The sequence below is a fragment of the Sus scrofa genome, chromosome 5, assembly GCF_000003025.6.
Source record: "Sus scrofa isolate TJ Tabasco breed Duroc chromosome 5, Sscrofa11.1, whole genome shotgun sequence".
In the NCBI taxonomy this organism is placed as follows: domain Eukaryota; kingdom Metazoa; phylum Chordata; class Mammalia; order Artiodactyla; family Suidae; genus Sus; species Sus scrofa.
The window spans coordinates 52,209,926-52,234,395 of NC_010447.5; the positions used below are offsets into that span (position 1 = coordinate 52,209,926).

At 36.4% G+C, this 24,470-nt stretch overlaps 1 long non-coding RNA gene across 1 annotated transcript; it reads right to left on the reverse strand.

Annotated features, from left to right (window-relative positions):
* On the reverse strand, positions 6,673-15,674 carry LOC100621135. The gene is made up of 3 exons (XR_298459.3): positions 15,371-15,674; positions 7,387-7,440; positions 6,673-7,211 (listed from the first exon to the last, which is right to left on the reverse strand). It is a non-coding gene; the product is annotated as an uncharacterized LOC100621135 (long non-coding RNA).

A 24,470-nucleotide genomic window follows, 5' to 3' on the forward strand; every position in this document is an offset into this window, starting at 1 on the left:
CTATCTACCTACAGCACCTATCTACCTAGGCACCTATCTACCTATCTGCCTTGATGAACTGTCTATGCTCTAGCTGCAGCTAGCATCTACTTGTGCACCAGACTGCTACCTCTTGTGTTCCAAGGATAGCAATTTTTCCTTTCTAAAATATATTCTCCTCACATGTAAACACACCGTCACTCTTCCATCTTCAAAAATCTTTCTTTTTTGTTGATCCTATTCCCTTTCCAGGTATTACTCTATTTCTGTGCTGTTTCTGCATTTAAAAAATCTTCTCAAAAGGCTTATCTGTAAATATTGTTTTCCATTCCTTTCCTCACATTCTCCATTGAGCACACATCAATCAAGTTTTTGCCCCCAACCCTTCAACTCAAACTACTCTTGCTTAAGTCATCAATTACCTAAATGCTACATATAATGGTCTTTATCTGATCTGACCCATTTGCAGCATTTTTCAGAGCTGATTATTCCTTCCTCCTAAAAATACTTTCCAGGACATCATCTTTTGTGGTTTCTCCTCTTAACTCACTGGCTACTCCATTTCCACATCATTTATTAAATCCTATCTACTTTGGCCTTAATTAAAGTGCCTCATGATTTAACTGTTGCTAAATTTTCCTCATGTCTTTAATGCTATCTATATGTTTTTAATTCTCAAATTTTTGTCTCAGATCAAGACTTCACTTCTGAGCTCTACATTTTTCCATTGCCTGCTCACCATCTGCCTTTATTTATTTATTTATTTTTGCTTTTTAGGGCCGCACCTGTGGCATATGGAAGTTCCCAGGCTAGGGGCCCAATCAGAGCTGCAGCAGATGGCCTACAGCCACAGCAACACAGGATCTGAACTGTGTCTGTGTCTGTGACCTACACCAAGCTCATGGCAACACCAGAACCTTAACCCACTGAGCAAGGCCAGGGATCCAACCCACACCCTCACGGACACTATGTCAGGTTCTTAACCTGCTGAGCCGAAATGGGAACTTCCCTAAATATCCTAATCACTTTTCTGTCTCAAGGCCTTTGCACTTACTCTTCCCTCTGCCTGGAAAACTTTGCCTCTGGATGTCCATTTTTCACTTCAATCATTTTCTGCTCAACTGTTTCTGCCTTATAGACACTTGCTCTGACCTATTTAAAAATATAACATTTGTAATGCTCTATGCCCTTGCCCTAATTTCCCTTGCCCCGTATTTCTTAAAACAGCATAATTTTATAAAGAATGTTTATATATTGTCTTCTCCCCACTAAAATATGAACAACAAAAGGGCAGGGACTTGTTCTTTTGTTCAGTCAAAGTCTAGTACAGTGCTTGGTCCAAAGTAGGTATGCAACAAATATTTTGGATTAATGTATCAATCATACCTTCAAGAACTCTCTGTGCCAATGGTATAAATCCTGAAAGTGTTTGATATACAGAATGAGATCTAGCATCTGTCTTTCCACCTTATTTTTTAATGCTCTGACCCAGTGGTCTATGCTCTGGGATATCATTCTCTTGAAGAAATGAGGAGGCTTTCCAAAGGTTCTGCAATCACAGACAGTGTTTTGAAAAAAATCAACAGCTTTGTTTAAGAATAATGGGTGCATAGTACACTATACATATGAAAATACAATTTAATGTTTTGACATATGTGTTCACTGATGAGACCAAAATGATGAATATGAAAATCACTCTCAGAAGTTTTCCTCCTGCCTTCTCTATTATTCCCCACCCTAAACCAAGCTGTTATCTGCTTTCCAATGTAATTAACTGCAGGTTAATTTATATTTTATAGAAATGTATACTGATGTGGCCAAATAGTATGTACTCCTTTTTGTTTGACATCTTTCATTGGACATAATTATTTTAAAATACAACCATGTTACATATATCAATAGTTCATTCCTCTCTGTGTTGATTAGTATTCCATTATATGAATATGTCACAATCTACTCAACTGTTATAGAAATTTGAGTTGTTTTCAGTTTTTGGCTATTGCAAATAAAAGTCTTAGGAACATTGGTTTATAAGTATTTTTGTATACATATACTTTCATTTTTCCTAAAAAATACCTAGTAGTGGAATGCTTGGCTCCTATGCAAGGTGTGTATTTAAGTTAAGAAATAGGCAAAATGTTTTCCAACATAGTTGTATCATTTTACTTTCCCATCCAGAGTGTATAAGGTTTCAGTTCCTCACATCCTCACTAGCAATTGGTATAAACAGTCTTTTTTTTTTTTTTTTTTTTTTTTTTTTTAGGGCCAGGGATCAAATCCACATCCTCATGGATACTAGTCAGTTTTGTTAACCACTGAGCCACAACAGCAACTCTGGTGTGAATAGTCTTTTTAATGTTAGTCCTTCTAGTACATGTGTAGTGATATTTAACTGTAGTTTTATTTTTTATTTTATTTTATTTTTTTGTCTTTTCTAGGGCTGCACCCACGGCATATGGAGGTTCTCAGGCTAGGGGTCTAATCGGAGCTATATCTGCCAGCCTACACCAGAGCCAAAGCAATGCAGGATGTGAGCTGAGTCTGCGACCTACACCATAGCTCACTGCAACACCAGATCCTTAACCCACTGAGCGAGGCCAGGGATCCAATCCGCAACCTCATGGTTCCTAGTCGGATTCGATAACCACTGAGACACAACGGGAACTCCTAACTGTAGTTTTCATTTGCATTTCCCTAATAAACAATGTTGAGCATCTTGTCAGGTTCTTTTTGCTGTCCATCTCCCTATATTTATTGTTTAAGGGCAACTTTTTGGGTGAAATGTCTGCTCAAATCTGTTGTCCAATTTTTATTGGAATGTTTGTCCTCTGATTATTGAAATGTAAGAGGTTTTTAGATATCTTCAAAGAAGGTCTTTGTTGGATAATTACTTTCAAAGATTTATAAGAGCAAAAGTTTAAATTTTTGATAGAGTCTAATTTATTTTTTCTTTACAGTTTCTGCTTTTTGTGTCCTAAGTGAAAAATCTTGCCAAAATCAAGGCCAATGAAATTTTATCTTTTTGGTCCAAAGATTTAATATTTTTAGCAACTACATTTAGGTATACACTCCATTTTGAATTAATTTTGGTATAAGGTATGAATTCAGGGGCAAGGTTCATTATTTTGCCTATTATTATCTAATTTATATAGCAACATTTGCTTAAAAGATTATTCTTTTCCTATTAATTTGATTGGAATATTTGTAGAGTATTGATTAAACATAAATATGTTGGTCTCTTCCCAGACTCTTTATTATATTCCATTGACCAATATGTCTATCTATACTTCAGTACAACAGTGTCTTAATTACTATAGCTTCATAAGTTCTGACATAAGATAGTGTAAATCTTTTTTTTTTCAAGGACATTGTGGCTATTCTAGGTCCTTAGTACTTCCATATAAAATTTGTAATCTTGTTGTCGATTTCTGAAAAAAAAAAAAAACACTGCTGGAATTTTGGTGGGGATTGAAATCACTCTGTAGATCAATTTGGTATAATTGGCATCTTAGCAAAATTGAATCATACAATTCATGAACATGGTATATCTCTTCCCTTTTGAGGTTTTTTGTTTGTTTGTTTCTTGTTTTGTTTTTTTTTAGGGCCACAGAGGTGCACATATGGCATACGGATGTTCCCAGGCTAGGGGTGAAATTGGAGCTACAGCTGCTGGCCTACACCACAGCCACAGCAATGTCAGATACAAGCTGTGTCTGTGACCTGCACTGCAGCTCGCTTCAACACCAGACCTTAACCCAATGAGAGGGGCCAGGGATCAAACTTACATCCTCATGGATACTAGTCAGGCTTGTTTCTGCTGAGCCACAATGTGAACTCCTATTTAAGTCTTTAATTTCAGCACAGTTTGTGTTTTCAGTGTGCAGATCTTTCACATCTTTTGTCAAATTTGTTAAGTATTTTATATTTTATACTATTATTAATAGCTTTATTTTAATTTAAATTTGACAGTTCAGTGCTAGTATATAGGCATAAAACTGATTTCTGCATATTGGACTTATATCCTGCAATGTTGCAAAACTCAGATTGTAGTTCTAATGGGTTTTTAAAATATATGTTTCTTAGGAATTTTAACATAGGTTACCACGTTCTGTGCAAATAAAGACACTTTTACTTCTTTCTTTCCAATTTGGATTCCTCCCGATACCCCCAAACCCCCTCACCTTAGTATACCGACTAGGGCCTCTAGCACCCTCTTTAGACTATCATAGCACAAAATGAAATTGGTGAGATTAAGCATCCTTGTTTGTTCTCAAAGTTCGGGGATAGAGTTTACATTCTTTCACAATTACGTATGATGCTAGCTATAGGATTTTGTAGATGTAGGATTAAAAACTTTGCTCTTATTTTTCTGAGGTCTTAAAAATCATTAATGACTAGTTATTCAAAAGTTAATCAAGGTAATTCACTGCATCAGTTGAATAATGAGGGATAAAATGTCTTAAACTTTTACCATCTCAAAAGATTCCGAAAAGAAATTTGATAAAAATCTTCATTCACTTATGATAAAAAAAAAAAACACTTAGCACTCTATGACTAGAACTTCCTTAAGGTAATAAAGAATATTCTACTATCATAGCTATAATATTATAAGTGTTCTACCAGAATACCTGTATAATCATTATATTTCATTATAATATTTTCATTATATTTTTATTGGACATCAATATACTGATGAGTAGGGGGAAAAGAGAGTGTCTAATGCATTGGGGGGGTCCAATGAGTTAGGGGAAAGTGTATCTGAAAGAAAGTGAGAGAATGAAATGAAGGAAAAAAAGTGGAAATTTAAATACATATTTTTTTTCTTTTAGGGCCACACCAGTGGCATATGGAAGTTCCCAGCCTAGGGGTAAAAATGGAGTCACAACTGCTGGCCTACACCACAGCCACAGAAACATCAGACTGGAGCCAAATCTATGATCTACACCACATCTCATGCAATGCCAGATCCTTAACCCACTGAGTGGGACCAGGAATCAAAGCCACATCCTCATAGATACTAATTCGGTTTGTAACCCACTGAGCCACAACAGGAATCCTAATAATTTTGGAGCAGTTCCACGTGATGACAAATACCAGAAAATGGCTACAGGATGGGGTGATCAAAGTGCAATAGAGGTGTGCATTTTCCTATGTCTCAAAAAGGCATGGAGATTCTAGTCAAGGCTGTCTGTGCTGAGCCTTCAGGGCAATGCCGTAAAAATGCACCTTCTGTGATGATGAAAATGTTCTATCAGTGCATTCTTAAATGTAGTAGCAACTAGGTACACATGGCTTTTGAGCACTTCACATGTGGCTGGTGAGATCAAGACATTGATTCTTTAATTTTATTTAATTCAGATTTAAGAAGTCACATGTATCTAGTGACTACATCATTGGAGAGCATAACTTCAAAGTATTAATCTATACCCTGGTGGAGAACAGGAAGAATGGCCTTCCCTGGAGTTCCCACTGTGTCTCAGTGATGAAAAACCCAACTAGTATCCATGAGGATGCAGGTTTGATCCCTGGCCTCCCTCAGTGGGTTAAGGATCTGGCGTTTCTCTGAGCTGTGTTGTAGGTCGTAGATGTGGCTTGGAACTGGTGTTGTGGTGTAGGCTGGCAGCTACAGCTCTGATTCGATACCTAGCCTGGTAACTTCCATATACCATGCATGCAGCCAAGAAAGAAAGAAAGAGAAAGAAAGAAAGAAAGAAAGAAAGAAAGAAAGAAAGAAAGAAAGAAAGAAAGAAAGAAAGAGAGAAAGAAAGAAAGAAAGAAAGAAAGAAAGAAAGAAAGAAAGAAAGAAAGAAAGAAAGGAAGGAAGGAAGGAAGGAAGGAAGGAAGAAAGATAGATAGAAAGAAAGATAGATAGAAAGGAAAGAAGGAAGGAAAGAAGGAAAGAAAGAAAAGAATAGCCTTTTCCAAGAGTGTCACAAAATCTCATTGACCAGGGATCAACCTGCTTCCTCATGGATACTAGTCAGGTTCTTAACCAGCTGAGCCACAATGGGGACTCCATCACTTAAACCATTCTTAAGGCTTTTATCTTTAACCTAACTCTTTCCAAAGACTGAAATACTAAACCATTAAGCTGTTAAGAAACAGAAGGGATAGACAATGTTCTATTACTCCTGCTTTCATGTATGATTTCCCCCTTTCTCCTCTTTTCTACCCCATTCATTTCCTGCTGTCTCTCAGGATCAAGGATTGAGTACAATGTCATATATTATAATCACTCAATATATGGTAGCTATTATGATAGGCTTCTTCTAATTATAAACAATGCTGTGATGAATATCTTTTAATGTAAGTATTTAAATACATCTATGATCATTTCTATGGTGTGCTATCAGCACCAAAATTACTGATTCAAAGAATGTAAGCTTTTAAAAACTCACTTTTCAATTTGCTTTCCAGAAAGATTCTAACAATAACAATCCCTCCAAATATATTGCATTGCTCAATTTACACTCATCAGTCATATTGGTTTTTTGTTTGTTTGTTTGTTTTTGGCTTCACTCTCAGCATGAGGAAGTTCTCAGGCTAGGGACTGAACCCATGCCACAGCAGCAACCTGAGCTGCAGCAGTGATAACACCAGACTCTTAACCCACTAATCCCCCAAGGAACTCCAAGTCATATCTTTTTTTTTCAATCTTGGGTAATTAGTTGCAAAGTGGAAACACACTGTTGTTTCATTTTGCATTTATTTGATTATAGAGCTCATTTATGCTAATTCCATAGGACCCACAATAAAACCCTCTAATATATTTCATATGGAACAGATATAATTTCCTTCATCTCTTTCTACTTATCTTTGGCTCAAACTCAGAATAATATTTTTTCATCCTCAAATGGCAAGAATGTTTGTTCTCTTGAACAGCACCAATATAGCCTTTGGTTCTCTGTAACAGACCTCCTAATTAGCCCTATTTTCTGATATATTTTTAACACTACAGGCCACAAAATAAACTTTTTTTCCTGGATATTCTAACTTTCCTAGAAAATTCTCAAGCTTTTTGCTCTCACGTGTTATAGCAAAGAGTGGTCAAAAACCCCAGCATTGTCTTTGGAGCAACAGAATTATCCTCTTCTCAGTTACTGATAATCAAATGTCCCCTGAAATTCCAGTTATGACTGACTTCCTTGGATCATCCTGTCCATTTTCCTCAGGCCTCTCCAAAGGTGTTGTGTCCTATGGGCCTCCATGGTCTCCAATGTCCTTGTGGATATCTGTAATTGTATAACAATTTTCAAAACACAGCACACTGACTGGTTTAATCAATTTCTCCAGAAGCCTGGATGAGAGAGAGCTGGTAGGTTTTGGAGTAAAGAAGTCCTAGGTACACAGGAGCTGACATTATGGCTAAAAACCAGAGGTAAATATAAAGACCCAAGTGGAAATTACCTGTGTAATACTGATGATTGTGAAATTCTCCAGCCAGCAGGTGGAAGCAGACTCCTATCGGTAAAGAGGGAAAGAATTAAACAGTTCTCATAGCTGAGCAGTCATTTAGCACTTTGCAGTAAAAGCAGATTTCATTCTCCAGGAATCAGCTCTTTCCATATTTATGCAGTCACTAATCCCTATTCTAAGGAGATGAAGAGGCTTTGTAAGTTTAACCCATGCCTAGGGTATTACAATATTTTTGCATGCAACTTCAGGTTAGGTGTAGTAAACATAAGGATTCCTACAAAGACAGTGCTACTTGGCTTAGAGTTAGGAAGGCAGGATTGAACTAGGAAGCACAAATCTGTAGAGAAGGGAGTAAGGGGAGATCTAACAAGATTTAGCAATGGGGATAGTGTGACCCGTGAGCTTCCTGATGGCAGGTATCTATTTACAATATTTATTTCAAAGTCTAACACAGTTTCAGGTACTTCGTGGATACCAATTAAACATCTGTTAATAAAATGCTGAGGGATTAAATAGAAGTTTTAATGGTGTCTCTTCTCAGTATCTGGCATCTTAGTAGTATAAGTTGTAAAATGTGTTTAATGTATAAAAGAGAGTTGAAGTGCCAGGGAGAACAATGATGTGGGAGGCTGGGTAATGGTTCCAAAAGACATCCACATCCTGATCCCTGGGATCTGCGAAAATTAACTCATATGGCAAAAGGGAGGAGAGCATCCTGCATAATTTGAGCGGGTCATAAATGATAAAAGTGTCATTGAAGAGGTGGGTAGAGGGAGATTTGACTACTGACCGAGGAGAAGGTGGTGTTAGGAGAGAAACAGAGGTTGGATCTGTACACTTCGAACATGGTGGAAAGAGGCCATAAGCCAAGAAATATGACGTCACTAGGAGCTCAAAAAGCAAGGAAACAGAGTGTCTCCTCTTAGAGCTTCCAGGAGAAACCAGCCCTGCTAACATCATCCCTGTGAAACTAATTTCCGACTTGCAACTCCAGAGCTGTAAGCACATACATTTGTGTTAAGTCAGTAGGTTTGTGATACTTTGTATTGCAGCAATAGGAAAATAATACCGTGGTAACTGCCTTCTACATGTTTCATCTCTTTTCCTCTGCTGGCCCCCAGGGTTGGATATAACCAATAGAATATTAAGTCAAGACTATCAAGTTGACACTATCTGTCCTAGGAGGAAAGATGTGGCCGTTGCAGTAGACAAGGTCAGAGAAAAGTCTCTAACATTGGAATCCCAGCCAAGTCAGCCTCAGGGTAAAGGAGAAGAGTCCTTCAACATAGTGCTAAATTTTGGAAGACAATTACTTATACATTAGTGAGTTAAAGACTGGGGAAAGTCAACTTTATTTTCCTATGTTGAGAAATACAGACTTGAGCTGATCTCCAATTACTTGTGTCATATGCCTTAGGAACTTTCACGTTAGTCTTGAAATTATGGAAAGTAGCTGAAAACTGGAGACTGAGTACAACCTATGAATGCTGAAGACTCAACTGATTCATTTGACACAAGTTTATCGAGCCGCATTAATAAACCAACCAATGTGCTCAGAGCTGGACATCTACACAAGTTATGCTCATGTCCTCAAGACCCTCACAAACTGATTGTAGGTAAAATGAATGACCTTGAGGTGTGCTGCTTCCTCAGTAATACCTGGATAGAATATTGCTCATGCCTGGATAGAATATCAAATCCTGAAATTTCTTTAACTAGAGCTGAAGAATCAGTAAAATGTTCAAACTGGATGCTAGGGGATTAAGAAAAGCAAGAGCTGGGAGTACTTTTATGGTAATAGCTTACTGATCTTTACTTTCTGTTTTTCTAGATCAATGGCCAGCAAATTATGTACTGAGGACTAACAATTACTTCTCCCTCAATGGTTTTTGTGAAAAATGATTTATGGGTACATAACGATGCTCAGTCTTTTCTGCATTATCTTCAGTTGCTTTCACGCTACAGTGGCAGAGTTAAGTGGTTGTGAAAGAGATCACACACTCTACATTGAATGTATACTGCTTCTCCCTTTTTAGAAAAAGTTTTCTAACCCCTGCCTTTGAGAATTTTATCCCTTTCTAGCTATTTGTCTTACTTTCCATGGGGGGCTCCATATTAAAATCCGTAATGAGTCAAAACCTGTAATATCAATATTTGGTGACTATACTCAGAGTGGAGCCTGAGTCTTCTCTCTCACTGGCCTGTATCCCCCTTTCTCAGCACAAGTTTCCATCTAAGGAATCCCTCTTTCCCAAGTTAATGACATTAAAACCTATCTTAAGATTACATGACCCCATATGATAACAAGCATTGGAGTCTTTCCCTTGTCAGTCTTTCCACACTTGCAAAAGCTACATGTACATAAAGTAATATCAGGGTAATTTCCTCCCAGGCAAATTTAGTTTGAGATATCTTTGGTTAAGTAGAAATGTGTCTGTGAGACAGCTTTAGAGATATTCACTTTTATGAGACATGGCAGAAAAAACTCTTTGAATACGAATGAAATCATTCAGGGGAGATTACAAGTAGGAATATTAAAGAAAAAAATTGGAATTCAGAAGAAATATAAATGAAGGAAAGCTGAGAGGAAGTGGTACAAATAGTAGGGTGTCCAAACGAGAATGCAGACATGGAAGCCTAGAGTGCAGACAAGCATCAAGGAAAAAGAGTGAAAAGTATTGAATGCTGAAGAAAGATGGAAAAAATGGTTAAAATTCATGTATCAAGTTGGAAGCTTCGTTATTTGGAAATCGGATTATAGTGTAATGTAGAATAAATATGTGTTGAGCCTGGGCAGATAGCATATCTTGGCCATCTTAGAACACAGCGACATTATAGCAAGAGAGTGGAGTAAAAAAATTATTATAGTTGATTTACAATGTTCTGTCAAATTCTGCTGTATAGCAAAGTGACCCAGTCGTGTATATATATATATATACACCTTCTTTTTCTCATATTATCCCCATCATGTTCCATCAATAAGTGAAGAGAGTAGATCTGAATCCCACCTTTGCTGTACACATTTCCGCGTGACTTTGTAGAAATGAGTTAACCTCTCCTCATCTGGAACATAGGGGTAAGAATTGTACACACATATAGATTGCTCTGTTAAGTAAATGAGGTGGTATATTTACAGCATTATTACAAGGCCTGCACAAAGTTAGTGATTAATAAGCAATACTTATAAAGATTCTATAGAAATATTTTTGACACCCTAGTTATAATAAAAGAGGAGGGATAAAATAGAAACTAGAGGGAGCTGTAGAATCAAGAGAGAGTTGTTTCACTTCTTTCTTTTGTCTTTTTTTATTTTTAATATTTAACAGCTGGAGAGAAGAACTTGGGAATGTAATACAGGATAGAAGGCGAAAACTGGAGCAGTACTTTATTTCAGATCTGGAATTTAGATAAATTCCTTGTGTCAATTCCTTGAGCCATCCACAAGTCAGAGGAATGGGAAGCAAAGAAACAGTAGGAAAGAGGAAGAAGGCAGATACAGGGACACGTTAGTGGCAATGGGTGTCTCTGGCTATTTGAAATTCCTGGGGACCACAGGATGTTTGCATGAAGGAAAGGAATCAGGGCACCCCTCTTGGATTCCCTGAGGTTGGGTGAAGTGGGGAGAAGAGCAGGTGATGTCTAAGTACAGATATGGCACTTTTCCAACTCTCAGGTAACCCAGCTCAGATTTAAAATGGCTAAGACTCCATTTCAGAATGGCAGTCAGCTATGTACTTCAAAATGGCTAGGGTTCTGGCAGAGAGTATGTTTTTTTCCAATATGTGTATCTGAATAAGGCAAAACAGATGCACTTGTTAGCCTTCTGAATACTTTTCTGTTTTGGGATTGGAATCTTTCGCTACTTTGGATTTTGCTTATGAAACATGGAGTATCTTCCAATCACACTGGCCTTAGGCATGAAATAAATCAATGCCTGGATTTTTAAAATATGGACTTAATCCAAGCCAGACTTGGCCTAAAACACTGTATAACCTAAGATTTGGTTGTACTGATGTTAGAGGCTAAATGTTAGAAAATGCAATTTATTAAAGGGTCTTACGTATAGAGGCACCTGAGTAATCTCAGTAGTAAAGTCCAACTAATTGTAAGTTACACCTTAATAAAGCCTTTCTCTGAAGAGTAACTCCTATAAAGATTTCAGTAAAAATTTGTTAGCTTCTAGTATGTCACATCTATTTACACAAGTTTCAGGAGCAAATGCATTCTTTTATGATGGAGAAGAAGCTTTCTACATCTCTAGATTTCTACCTCTTTCAAATCTGGGATGTTTTATTCCTTCAGTCATTTGGTGCTTACTCTGTTCCAAGTTCATCAGAGTGGAGAATAACAACCATTCCTTGATACATTGTGGAGCTTGTAGACAATAAATACATTAGCAAGAAAACCTATATTAAGGAGTGATAAGTGCTATCAGGAGAAATAAGGTTAATGGAATAGAGAGGGCTAACACATGCTGTGTTAGAGAGGGTGATCAGGGAAGGCCCCCAAGAGGCTAGCGTTGGAATAGAGGAGTGAGGGATCAAGTCCTAGGGGGCAAACGCTGCAGGCAGAGGGTCCAGGAGGTGCAAAGACCCATGACCTAAGGGCTGCTTGATGTATTGGGGGAACAGAGGGGGGTCCTGGGTAAAGCAGAGTTAGTGTGACTAGAAGGAGAGGAAATGAGATTTGAAAGGCAGCTGTGCTTATTTTGTGGAAGGCCATGTAACATTAAATATTTATAACCAAAAATTATATGCTATATTAGTATGAGTGTTTTATTTACAGAGTTATCAGGGTGTCTCAGACCAGTTTTTATCCCAGGTTAGTCTATCCTGAATTTCAACATCCTTGATTTTCAACTCAGGTTGATCAATGGCAGGTCTGGATGAGAGGTCTCAGGATGTCAGGCATCTTGCCAGAAAGCTCAGCATAGCTAGCAAGTAACTGGATACTTTTTGACCATGAGAACTTTCACTTCCATGGCCCTGATCCTCCTAGCTGTTCACTAACAATGTCTGAGATGCCCTCCATTGCCTATACTCTGATCACCATGGTGATAGGTGCTCTGTGTTCATTAGTCTGCCCCAGTGCTATTACGGGGTTCTTTGAAGGGTGTGAGCTACCAAACATTTATTCCCCCAATAATCAACCATTTAAGCCAGGCCAGAAATCTAGGCTAGAAAGAAAAAGGAGGAAAGAAGACAATGGGAGAGGAAAACTAATTTTGTTATTTAAATACAGGGAAAGGAGTTTCCATTGTGGTGCAGAGGAAAAGAATCCAATTAGTATCCATGAGGATGTGAGTTTGATCCCTGCCCTTGCTCAGTGGGTAAAGGATCTCGTGTTGACATAAGTTGTGGTATAGGTCATAGATATGGCTTGGATCCCATATTGTTTGTGGCTGTGGCTGTGGCTGGGGTGGGCAGGCGTAGCTTCGATTCAACTCCTAGCCTGGGAACTTCCATATACCACAGATGTGGACCTAAAAAGCACACACACGCACACACACACACACACACACACACACACACACACACACACAAAGATACAGGGAAAAATTTATGGAATAGGGGTGAAATTTGATTTTATAACAATCAAAACAGAGTATCAGGACTTTGATAGCATATCAAGGTCTTTGCAGTTTAGGGATTTTGAAAAAGCTTCAACCGGGTATGGTTAAGTATCTAGAACACTGGACAAGGCATCAGAAGATAGGGAGTTAGGCTTTCCTTCTGCTAATACCTCACTCTATGATGTTAGCAAGATAGGTCAGCTCATATAATCCTCTTCTAGTTGGATTTTTCATCTATAATGGGAAGGAGTATTATCAATATTTATGTGAAATTAAGAGAAAAGTATATGCTAAAATGCTTTACAGACTTTAAAGAAATAGGCAAAAATTAAGAATTATGTGGAAGGAGTTCCCATTGCGGCTCAGCAGAAACAAACCAACCAGTATCCATGAGGATGCAGGTTCAATTCCTGGCCTTGCTCAGTGGGTTGAGGATCTGGCATTGCCATGAACTGTGGTGTAGGTCACAGACATCGCTTGGATCTGGCATTGCTGTGGCTGTGGCATAGGCTGGTGGCTACAGTTCCAATTTGACCCTAGCCTGGAAACTTCTATATGCCTCAGGTGCAGCCCTAAAAAGACAAAAAAGCAAATCACGTAGAAATGTTTCCAGATAAATACATATCTAAATTGAAATTGAGTCTTTTCTGAGGAAAAAATTATTGGTAGAGTTCAACAAATACCTACCTGCTAGGTAATGGAAAATAGTACTTCATTATTGGTATTTTTTTTTTTCAGTATGGTCACAATTTCAAAGATCCAGAAAAACTTTAGGGCCCTTAACCCAGTTCTATTTCTTTATTCTATTCTTGCCACATTCTCCCCACAGTGAATTCAGTAAAGAACATAGAAACCTCAGGAAGAATTATGTAAGGTGTGATTTTATTAATCCTGTTCTCAACTCCTAAAGGGAGTTAATTTTTCCTATAACCACTAGTTCATTCTTTATTCAATATTGAGTTTGTAGCATGTGTCCAGTAATGTACAAGATGAAAGGGTCTCTACCACCAGTCTGTGCTGGGCTGCCACCAGGTACTTTGAGGAAGCTGTGAAGCTGAGGTCCAAGAAAAGCTAAACTAGAGGTGACTGAACTAAATTGTCACAGAGGAGAAGTTAGCTGTGTCCTTGCTAAGAATGTGATGCTGCTCATCTGTGGAGCTAGTTAGAAGCAGAATCTCAGGTCTTGCCCCAGAACTGCTAAATTGCACCTGCATTTCTAACAAGATCCCCAGGTGATTCATAGACATGATAAAATCTGAGAGGCCCTGAGCTGGGTGTAAAGGTTGAAAAAAGAAAAAGGATAAAGTGTGATCTGGGTGAAGAAAGTAGCAGGTCTCAATTGCACAGTTAGGAAACTACATGTAGACTGTGGCCAGGAAATCTAAGTGAAGAATTTGAGTTAGGGGTTTTGTGCGAGATGGAATGAGGTTGTCAGGGACCAGACCCAAAAGGCCATGCTTTACCAAAGATATCTGAAGTTTCATGAAAATGTTGGAAAGCCATGGATTATTTTGAATAGCAGACTATTATAAGCAGATTTAAATTTTAGATATAGGAACATATATATATATATATATATCAATCACTGGGTTTTCTATCAGACAAGAAAAAAGTAGCATAAGAAGTATCAGCTTGGAAGAGTCAAAATAACACACTTTAGAAATACCTAGAGAATCAATTGAGCAAACTAAACCAATAATGGACTTTGGTAAAGAAGGCTAGTTAAAATATAACCAGGAAGCGCCTAATAACTTTGCTAAATCTGTTATACACAAAATAGAATAAAAGATCTTAAATAATCTTTTAGAAAATAAAATAGAATAAAATATTCCAAATCATATTAACAACATAAATGTTGAAGACTATGAATAAATTTAGTATGGAAAATTTGGTATGGATTTTTTTTTAAGTATAAAATTGTATTAAGAAACATAAACCATGGTTCCTGATGTGAAGACTCAATATTATAAAAGGTCAGTTTCTAAAGCTGGTGCTATGATATTATGTGATATTCTAATTTATAATAAGAACAGAGCTCTTAAAACCATTGGAGTTTCCTGAATGATGAAAGTTATAAAGTTGAAAGGAGCTTCTTTTGTTCTTCATAACAGGCCCCTTTTAACCACCTGAGTTTATGTTAATGAGGTAATTTTAGGAACATCTCTAAGGTGGAGGGGCTTGATGCCAGGAAAACCAACTACTTGAACCACTGAGATCTTCAGCCCTCCACCCCTCTCCGGGAATGGGAGAGGGCTGGAGGTTGAGTTAATCACTAATGCCCAGTGACTTAATCAATCTTGCTTACTTAATGAAACCTCCATAAAACCCCCCAAAAGTTATGTGGTTTCAGAAAACTTCCAGGTTGGTAAACACTTGTAAGAAAGGGTTGGGAGGATGATGTACCTTGAAAGGATGTGAAAGCTTCCTGCTCCTTCCTGCATACCTTGCCCAATGCATCACTTCCATTTGGCTTTTCCTGAGTTGTATCCTCTCATAATAAATCAGTAATCTAGTAGGAATTCTTCCTGAATTCTGTGAGCTGTCTAGGACATTCCTCTCTTTATTGTGTGTATGGCCAGGCCACTCAAGGAGGCTGTTTTCTTGCTCTTGGTATATCCTTTGCTGCTTCACCTAAACTCTCCTCACCTGACTGACATTCCTACATACTTGTCCCCAGCTGGTAGTTGCTCTTATCAAAGAGTCTGTGAGGGGCATGCCCCTCTGCTTGTTCCCCTGGTAACCAATGAACCAACATGACACCAATTCCTCCCATAACTGGCAATCTCCCCTTCCATGATGAAAGATGGATGTGGGAAGCAAAAGCCTGATGGTCAAATGTTGTATATTTACTTTTTTAATTCTTTTCTGTGACATTTAGAGTGAGAACTGAAATATACACTATGAACTTGTATAATCCGGCCAGGCAAGATGGCTGTTCTCTTACTTTCTGTACCCCTTCTGCTTGACCACTGCCTGCTTCATCTACACTCTGTTACATGACTATTACTACAGAATTGCCCCAGCCCCAGCTAATGATTGTTCTAATATTTCAATCAGAACATCTCCACTATGATAGCTAATCAAAGGGATAGTGAGGGGCATGCCCCTCCTCTGGTTTCCCTGGTAACCCATAAGCCAACCTGAAGTCAATTCCCCTTATAACTGGTAACCTCCTCTTCCCTCCAGGACCGGAAGTGAAAGCTGCTGCCATGTTCTGCCCTACGCGGTGGAGTGTTGCTGCAGGGCCTTGCTTCAGACAAGTAAGTTCCCTTTATCCGTTAAAGCACAGAAGTCTGTGTTGCTGACTCCAGGCTTTTCCTTCAGTCTTGAAGCCAAGCAATAAGGGCTTGCAGGTCTGCATGGGGCAATTCCATATGTGCTTCACAGATAGTTGCGTTTTTTACAAATTGGAGGTTTGTGGCAATCCTGGGTCAAACAAGTCTGTTGGCTCTGTTTTACCAACAGCTTTTCTCACTTTGTTTCTTTGTGTCACACTTTGGTAAATCTCAAAACATTTCAAACGTTTTCATTGTTATTGTATTTATGTAATAAGCTGTGATCAGTAATCTTTGATGTTACTACTATGTATGACTTGCTGAAGGCTCAGATGATGATTAACAAGTTTTTTTGTTTTTGTTAGCAATATAAAACATTTTTAAATTAAGGTATGTACATTGTTTTCTTCAACATAATACTGTTAAACACATAATAGGCTATATTTGCTTGGTTATGTTGGTCTGGAACCAAACCTGCAGTATCTCTGAGGTTTGCCTGTATTGAACCTGAAGAGGTGGTTGTGGTTATCTTTGATTTGTAGCCAGGCGGTTAGAAGCACAGGTGAGAACTTGGATTTGTGATTGGCATTTGAAGGGGCCAGTCTTTTTGGACCGAGCTCTTAATCTGCAGGATCTGATACTTACTCCAGGTAGATAGTAGTAGAATTGAGTTAAATTGTAGGACACTCAGCTGGTATTGGAGAATTGGTGTGTGTGTGTGGGTGGAAGAACTCTGAGGAAAATTGGGCTTTTCTTTTAAGTGTAATCTATAGTACAGAGAAGGAACAGGTAGCTTTTTTTTTCTTTTAAATTAATAGTCCCAATTGGATATTTTTGGAATCTGATAAAATAATTCTGAATTTATCCAGAAAAAAATGAACATATTAAGGAACTTTTGAAAATAAATCATATGAAGACATGAGTTGTCAGAAATTAAAATGCATTTTTACATTTATGTAGAGTGATCCTAGACAGAAATAGCCATATTAATGAGACTAGAAAGTTCTTAAACACCCATGATTTAATAAGTTTTAAAGGAGGAGAATATAGATTATCAAATTAACAGTATTGGGGCAAGTGTCTGACCGTTTGACCATTTGTCAAAATAATAGGGTTCCTTATCTCAAAATATTACATCAAAATCCAGATATTTTAAATATCTCAGTTTTAGAAATTAAATCATAAAGTATAGATAAGCGTAAGTAATCATATCTTAAAGCAAGAAAATTATTTTAAGCACACATACAAATGTAGAATCTAGAGAAAGGAGTTATTTGACTATATAAATTTTAAAGAATATATAAATTAAAAAAATAACCTTAAACAAAATTTAAAATTACCCTCTTTTATGAGTTAAATTGTATTTTCCCCAGATTCGTATGTTACAGTCCTAATACCCAGCACCTGAGTGTATCTGAAGATTAAAGAGGTGATTCAGTTGAAACAAGGCCATTAGAATGGGCCTGAACCCAATTTGTCTGGTCCTTTATAACAAAAGGTGATAGGACAGAGACACCAAGGATGCATATACACAGAGAAAAGACCATGTGAACAAAATAAGAAGACAGCCATTCTGCAAGCCAATACCAGAGCCATCAGAAGAAACAAAACCTTCAAAACCTTGACCTTGAACTTTCTGGCTCCAGAGTGTGAGAAAATAAATTTCTGTTTGAGCCACCCAGTGGGGCATTTTGTTACAGCAGTTCTAGCAAACTAATATAGCTCCCAAATTAGAAAAATATGGGAGTTCCCTTCATGGCTCAGTGGTTAACAAACCCGACTAAGATCCATGAGGATGCTGGTTCAATTCCTTTGCTTCACTCAGTGGGTTAAGGATCTAGCGTTGCTGTGAGCTGTGGTGTAGGCTGGCAGCAGCAGCTCTGATTCAACCCCTAGCCTGGGAATTTTCATATGCTGCAAGTGTGGCCTTAAAAAGCAAAAAAAAAAAAAAAAAAAAGGAAGGAAAATAATTATACATGGGATACACTAATAGTTAATATCACTTATTAGATTATCAAAATAAACATATAATCAAGGATATGAACACAATCTATAGAAGAGGTGTGACCAGAACATATATAAATGCTTTAACTTGCTAGTAAAGACATGAAAATCAAAACATAGAGATGCTATTTTTAATGTATAAAGTTGATAAATTAAAGATGTTTGAGGACAGCTAATCTTTCAAAAGCTGTTTGTATAAGTTTCTGCTGCCTTTTCCTTTTGGAATGCCATTGGTAAATATGTGGGAAACATTCTATCTCTAGGAATCTATTTTAAGAAATGATTAAAGCTAAGGAAAGGATGCATGCATGAAATTTTCCTAGTAGATTTGTTTTTATAGCAGAAAGATTTATTAAATAAAAATAATTGGTAACTTTTAAGTCTTAAATCCTTGATTGCATTAGTAAAAACATTGAACTTGGGAGTAGGAGAGGAGATAGGGAATTAAAACCTTTTTTTAATTTTTAAAAAAATTTTAGCTTTATTGAAGTGTAACTGATGTATAAAATTGTAAGATATTTAATTGCATATCAAGGTGATTGGATAGATGCATACATTATGAAAGGATTCCCTTCCAAATAGTTAATTAACACATTGATCCCTTCACATATCTTTTTTTTTTGTGTGTGTGTATGTTTGAAAACATTTAAGTTTTAAAATTTCAGTTCTGTATGTAGTGTTATAGTCGCCATGTTATACATCAGATACTCAGAACTTATAGCTGGAATTTTGTACTCTTTTATCAAAACTCCCTATTCCCCCCACACTTCAGCCCCTGATAACCACTTTTCTACTATTTCTATGAGTTTGACTTTTTTTTTTTTTTGATTCCACGTATGTGATGCCATTCAGTATTTGTCCCTGGCTTATTTCACTTAGCATAATGCCCTCAACTTCCAGCCATTTATCACAAAATAACAGGATTCCCTTTTTAAAAAATGGCTGAATAATATCCTATTTTACATATATATCCATTCATCTGTTGACAGAACCTTAATTGTTTTCAGATCTTGTCTGTTGTGAATAATGCTGCAATAAATATGGGAGGGTAGATATCTGAAACCCTGTTTTCGTTTCCTTTGGATGTTTGCCCTGAAGTTGAAATTGCTGGCTCATGTGGTTGTTCTAGTTTCGATTTTTTGAGGACTCTCCAAACTGTTTTCTATAGTGGCCACACCAATTACATTTCCATCAACATCACTAATCATTAGGGAAATGCAAATTATTACATTTCCATCAGCAGTGTACAAGGCTTTCCTCTTTTCTCCACATCCCTGCCGACTCTTTGTTATGTCTTATCTTTTTGATAGCCATTCTAACAAGTGTGAGATGATATCTTAGCATGGTTTTGATTTGCATTTCCCTAATGATTAGTGATGCCGAGCACCTTTTCATGTATTTGTTAACCATTTGTATATCTTCTTTGGAAAATGCCTATTTTTTAATTGAATTGTTTGTGTTTTGCTATTGTATGAATTCTTTATATATTTTGGATATTTACCACTTATAAGATTGGCAAATAATTTCTTCCATTCCGTAGTTTGCCTTTTCATTTTGTTGAGGCTTTTCTTTGCTGTGCAGAAGCTTTTTAGTTTGATGCAGTCTCATTTATCTACTTTTGCTATTGTTGCTTTTGCTTTTGGTGCAAGTCTTAAAAAAAAAAAAAAATGCCATGACTGATGTCAAGGAGTTTTAAGGCTTTGGGTCTTACATGTATGTCTTTTAAATTTAACATTTTAAATGTTTAATCTTAGAGTCAATAGACAGGATTTATTATCTGATTCTTGGAATTTTTAAAAGAAGGGATATTATCTACATATATTTTTATAATTTGGGGATAACCAATTGCAGAATATTTTTGAGATTGAAAAAGAAGTGGTTATAACTTCTGTATCACTAGGAAATAAAGCAAAAATGAAGAATATAGCATATGGAAGAATGAAAGGAAAACATAAGGGAAAAATTTAATGAACAATATAACAAAAAACCAAATAGTACATGTGATAATTAAATGTTAATAGACAAAGTTTTAGATAAAGTAAAAATGAAATCCAATTTTGTACTGTTAACAAATATCTAACCTTAAACAAAATAAAGGAAATTAAAAAAAATAAAGGCAGAACCAAAGGTACAACAGATAAACACAATAAAGAAAGCAGAAGTGGCAATATTAATTAGGATAATTAATTAATTTAGAATGAAATAAAAAAGTTAACCATGACAAAATTTTAAAAAATGTATGCATTATAAAGTTTATGAAATACAACACTCAATTCTACAAGTAAAAACATTTTTTCGAGTAGAAGCAATTCATAAAAACTCATTCAATCATAATTGTGAGATTTTGACATATTTTTACTCTCAATTCTTGAAAGAGGAAACAAGAAAGAAAATAAATATCAAAAGATATGAATGGTATAATCGGTTTGATTTGGTAAATATATATCTAGTATTCTCTATAACCCATGGACATACTTTATTTTCAAAATCTGAACATTTCCACAAATTGATGACTCAGCTTAAACCCTCAAATTTCCAAAATGATAAATTGAATAGGCTACATTCCCTAATTATAAATGTAATTAATCTAAAAATTAAAGTTTAAACTGAAATATGCAAACATGGGGAAATGTTAACTCATTCCTTTATAGCAACTAAGAATATTGAATCATATAGAAAATTAATAATACATTTGTAAACAGGAAAACATCATTGGTACTGCAGCATGGCCAACGTTTTGTATTATGAACAAAGCTGTACACTAAGGCATATTAAAGTTTTCATTAATCACCTAGAGCATACAGTTATAAGCATACAAATCAAGTATTTAGATAAAAAGGTTTTCTTTTTTAAAGCAGACAGCAGAAGGAAAAAAATAACTAAACCAAAGCAAAAAATTAATTGGGTAGCAGTGAAACAGAATCCATATTCCACTTCTCTGAAAAAGTCCAAAGAAATAAGTTCCTGACCAGCCTGATACGCAAAAAGAGGACAAACCCAAATACATAAAATTAGGAATTTGAAAAGAGTATAATAATTGTCCTAATTTCTCTTAAGTTTATAATATTAAAAATGGCTTTTAAAAATCTGGAAGATTTTTCTAGAAAAAATACAAATGTTGAAAGTTGAATCAAGATTTTTTGAAAAACGATCAACAACTTTTCTAGGTATTATTTCTCAAAAAAGCTAAAAGTATTCTTTTAAATGTAAAAGGACTAGAAAATTCCTATGCCATAAAATATTTACCAGGCATTTCAAAATGAAGTCGTTTTCTAGTTAATTTTATAAAATTGCATGATTCTAATACCAAAAACTGACAAAGATAGCAAAAAAAAAAGAATAAAATTGTGTTTTCCAAAAGTATTGTACTGAAAATTAGTTATGTCTAAGACTTGATGTATCTTTCTCTCTTTTTCATTTTTTTTCTAATGGTGAGATTTCAGGACTTCAACAGGGATAGCACAGTTTTGATCATAACCTTTCCTAGATTTAATGGTTGCAAAGTTGCCTAAAATTGTCATCATTCTTAGCAATTTAAGAGTAAAGGTAAGCTAACAGAAAGAGGGAGATGGACAAGGGTCAGAGACATGGAGAGAAGGGAGGTGAGCTCTAAGATGCTTATTTTGCAAAGTGGGGAAACATATGATACTGTTAATGGTTACTGAACAAAAAATGGAGGTATCCACATGACATTTGAGAAACTCAAAATAGTGTCTTCACCTATGTGCAGATTACAGGCGAAGAGCAATGAGGTAAGTGACATTAGTTCTAATCTATCAGAATAGAGTCTCTAAACATCACCCCACTTTAATAAATTGAGAAAGTGGTATGTGCATATTTTTTAAAGATAATGCAAGTGACTAGCAGGAAAACCAACAAATCAAATCTGTTAGAAGTAATTCCCTTCGAGGAATAGAAGTGAAGGTGGTATGGAGTGGTATGAAGTTACTTCTTACTTTAAATTGTTTTGTAACTTTTTTTTTAAAACCATGTTTTAATATGTTAAGACTTCTGTAATGACTGTGTACAAAATTTACTTTCAGCAAAGTTGGTGGAAGACAGTAATTTAGGATGTAGACCAATATAAGCATAACATGGCTCTTCGAATTTGATAAACTTCAGTTTAAATCTTGGCTTTACCAACTATGAGAGTATATTGGTTTTGGAGGAGTCCCTAAACCTCTCTAAGCTTCCTCTGAACATACCGGTGCTTACACCTAACACATAAGGTTATTTTGACCTTTGAGATTGAGGTAATTTTCTAAAGCACTCAGAACAGATAAAGGGGGCACTTAATATTAATTGTTATACTTAAGCATTGTTACAGCAATTGTAACTGTAAATGTTATAGTCAACTTATTCTTTTGATCTCCTATTTATGTCTGAGTCTATGCATTTCTAAGTGGAGATTTCTTAAATACTAATGGCCACAAAAGTCCTTTCAGCTATTTGTAGAGATCGAAAATTGTTTTTTATTACCTCGCTTTAGACGCATCATAATGTAATGGAAGAACCCAGCATTTGTTTGACTCCCTCCACTTGGGCAAGTCATTTAATCCAATTTAAGCCACTCCATTTATAAAATGATTTTGCTGGAGCATCAACCTACTCAAGGTTATTGTGAGTCAGATGTTCCTGTGAGGTGCTGATCACATATCTCCTTGTGTCATGACTGTAAAATAAGTGAATAAAATATCCCATTGAATGTGGAGCAGTTGTGAGATCCCACACTTCTGTCTAGCCCTTGTCTGTAATGTTTGGCTCTGAGGCCGAGGGAATTTTTTTGACCTCTGAAATGGGATTTGGTTCGTCAAAAAATAATAATAATAATAATGATGTGCTTTCTGATGCATAAAAAAGCCTGTTTACTTCTGTCAGGTGAATCTAATAATCTAAAATATCAACATCCTTTTAGTAAATTCATTTCACCACTAAATGATATCCTCATACACCATACGAGTTCAGTATATATAATTCCACTGTTGAATGGTTTTGCATAAAAATTTGCTCTTCATTTTTCTTTTATGAAAAAAATCATGTAAATATCCTTTATGATAATTTTTACTTTTCAAGTCATTCAAGTGTAAATTGGGTAGATTCTGTTTAGAAATTGACTTGCAGAGAAGTTATTTTTCAGGATATTGCTACAAAAAGGTTTGAAAAATATAGAATGTGGGAGACAGGAAGAGGAACTTGAATTTTAATTGTATCTCTACAAAGAAAACTCTCGGCAAGTGTACTCACCCATTCAGTAAATATTTGTTATGGGTAAGACTGATTGTGAGATGACAAAAAGGATTCCTGCTTACAAATTAGTACAGCAGCAGGTCCGAAGTAGGTCTGCTGGAAACAAAACAGTCTATTTTCATGTTGAAAAACAGTATACAATATGTTAAAATCTTACACCACCTATTCAAAAAAGCAAGTATTTAAAGGAAATTTGCTCTGCTCTCTGTCCCCACGCTTTCCACCTCTAGTGTTTTTTCCATTCATCATAGTGCCAGTACTGGTATAAAAGGGACAAATTTAGAGACTGTTCCTTTTGTTTGCACTAATTGGTCCTTCCACTGTGTTAAGGAGACTGCATTTTTGAGCTGGATCTTTTTGTTGGACTTTGGCTCCCAAGAAATACCTCAAAAAAACTCCTTGTTGGGAGCACCTCTCTGTGTGTTCTATCTGTTCTAAAGGCTGCAAAGAATTGTGACATAATTCCAAGACACCCCTGGGGAGGGAGGGGGCTCTACCTAAGTCTGCTTTTCTTGGGAGGGCTGCTCTGCAGATGTAGTGAAGGAAAAAAAAAAAAGATAGCACATAATAGGGCTAAAGATTAAAGACGGTGAACTGCTGAACCCACTAGATCCAGTCAGAGCAGGATCAGGAAGCCAATGAAGAGGAAATGTCTGTTTGGCTTGACTTTTTCAGTTGCAAGAAACAGAGGGCTATCTGGCAGGCTTGACCAGTGGCAGCACCATGGCCAGAAATGCTCAGGCTGTGTGACAGATGCCAGGGAGAGCATCAAAAGGGACCACACCATCACTCAAGCCATCACTCTGCATTCCTATTAGAACATCTAAGTTTATTATCGACATCCAGAAATTCAACTTTCAAATATGTTTTAGGACCGCACTACCTGCCTAAGCCTGGAGCAGCTCACCTACATTAAAATATGGGTAATTTTGTATTTAAGATTATTTTTTACTCCATCAAATTCACAGGACAGTAAA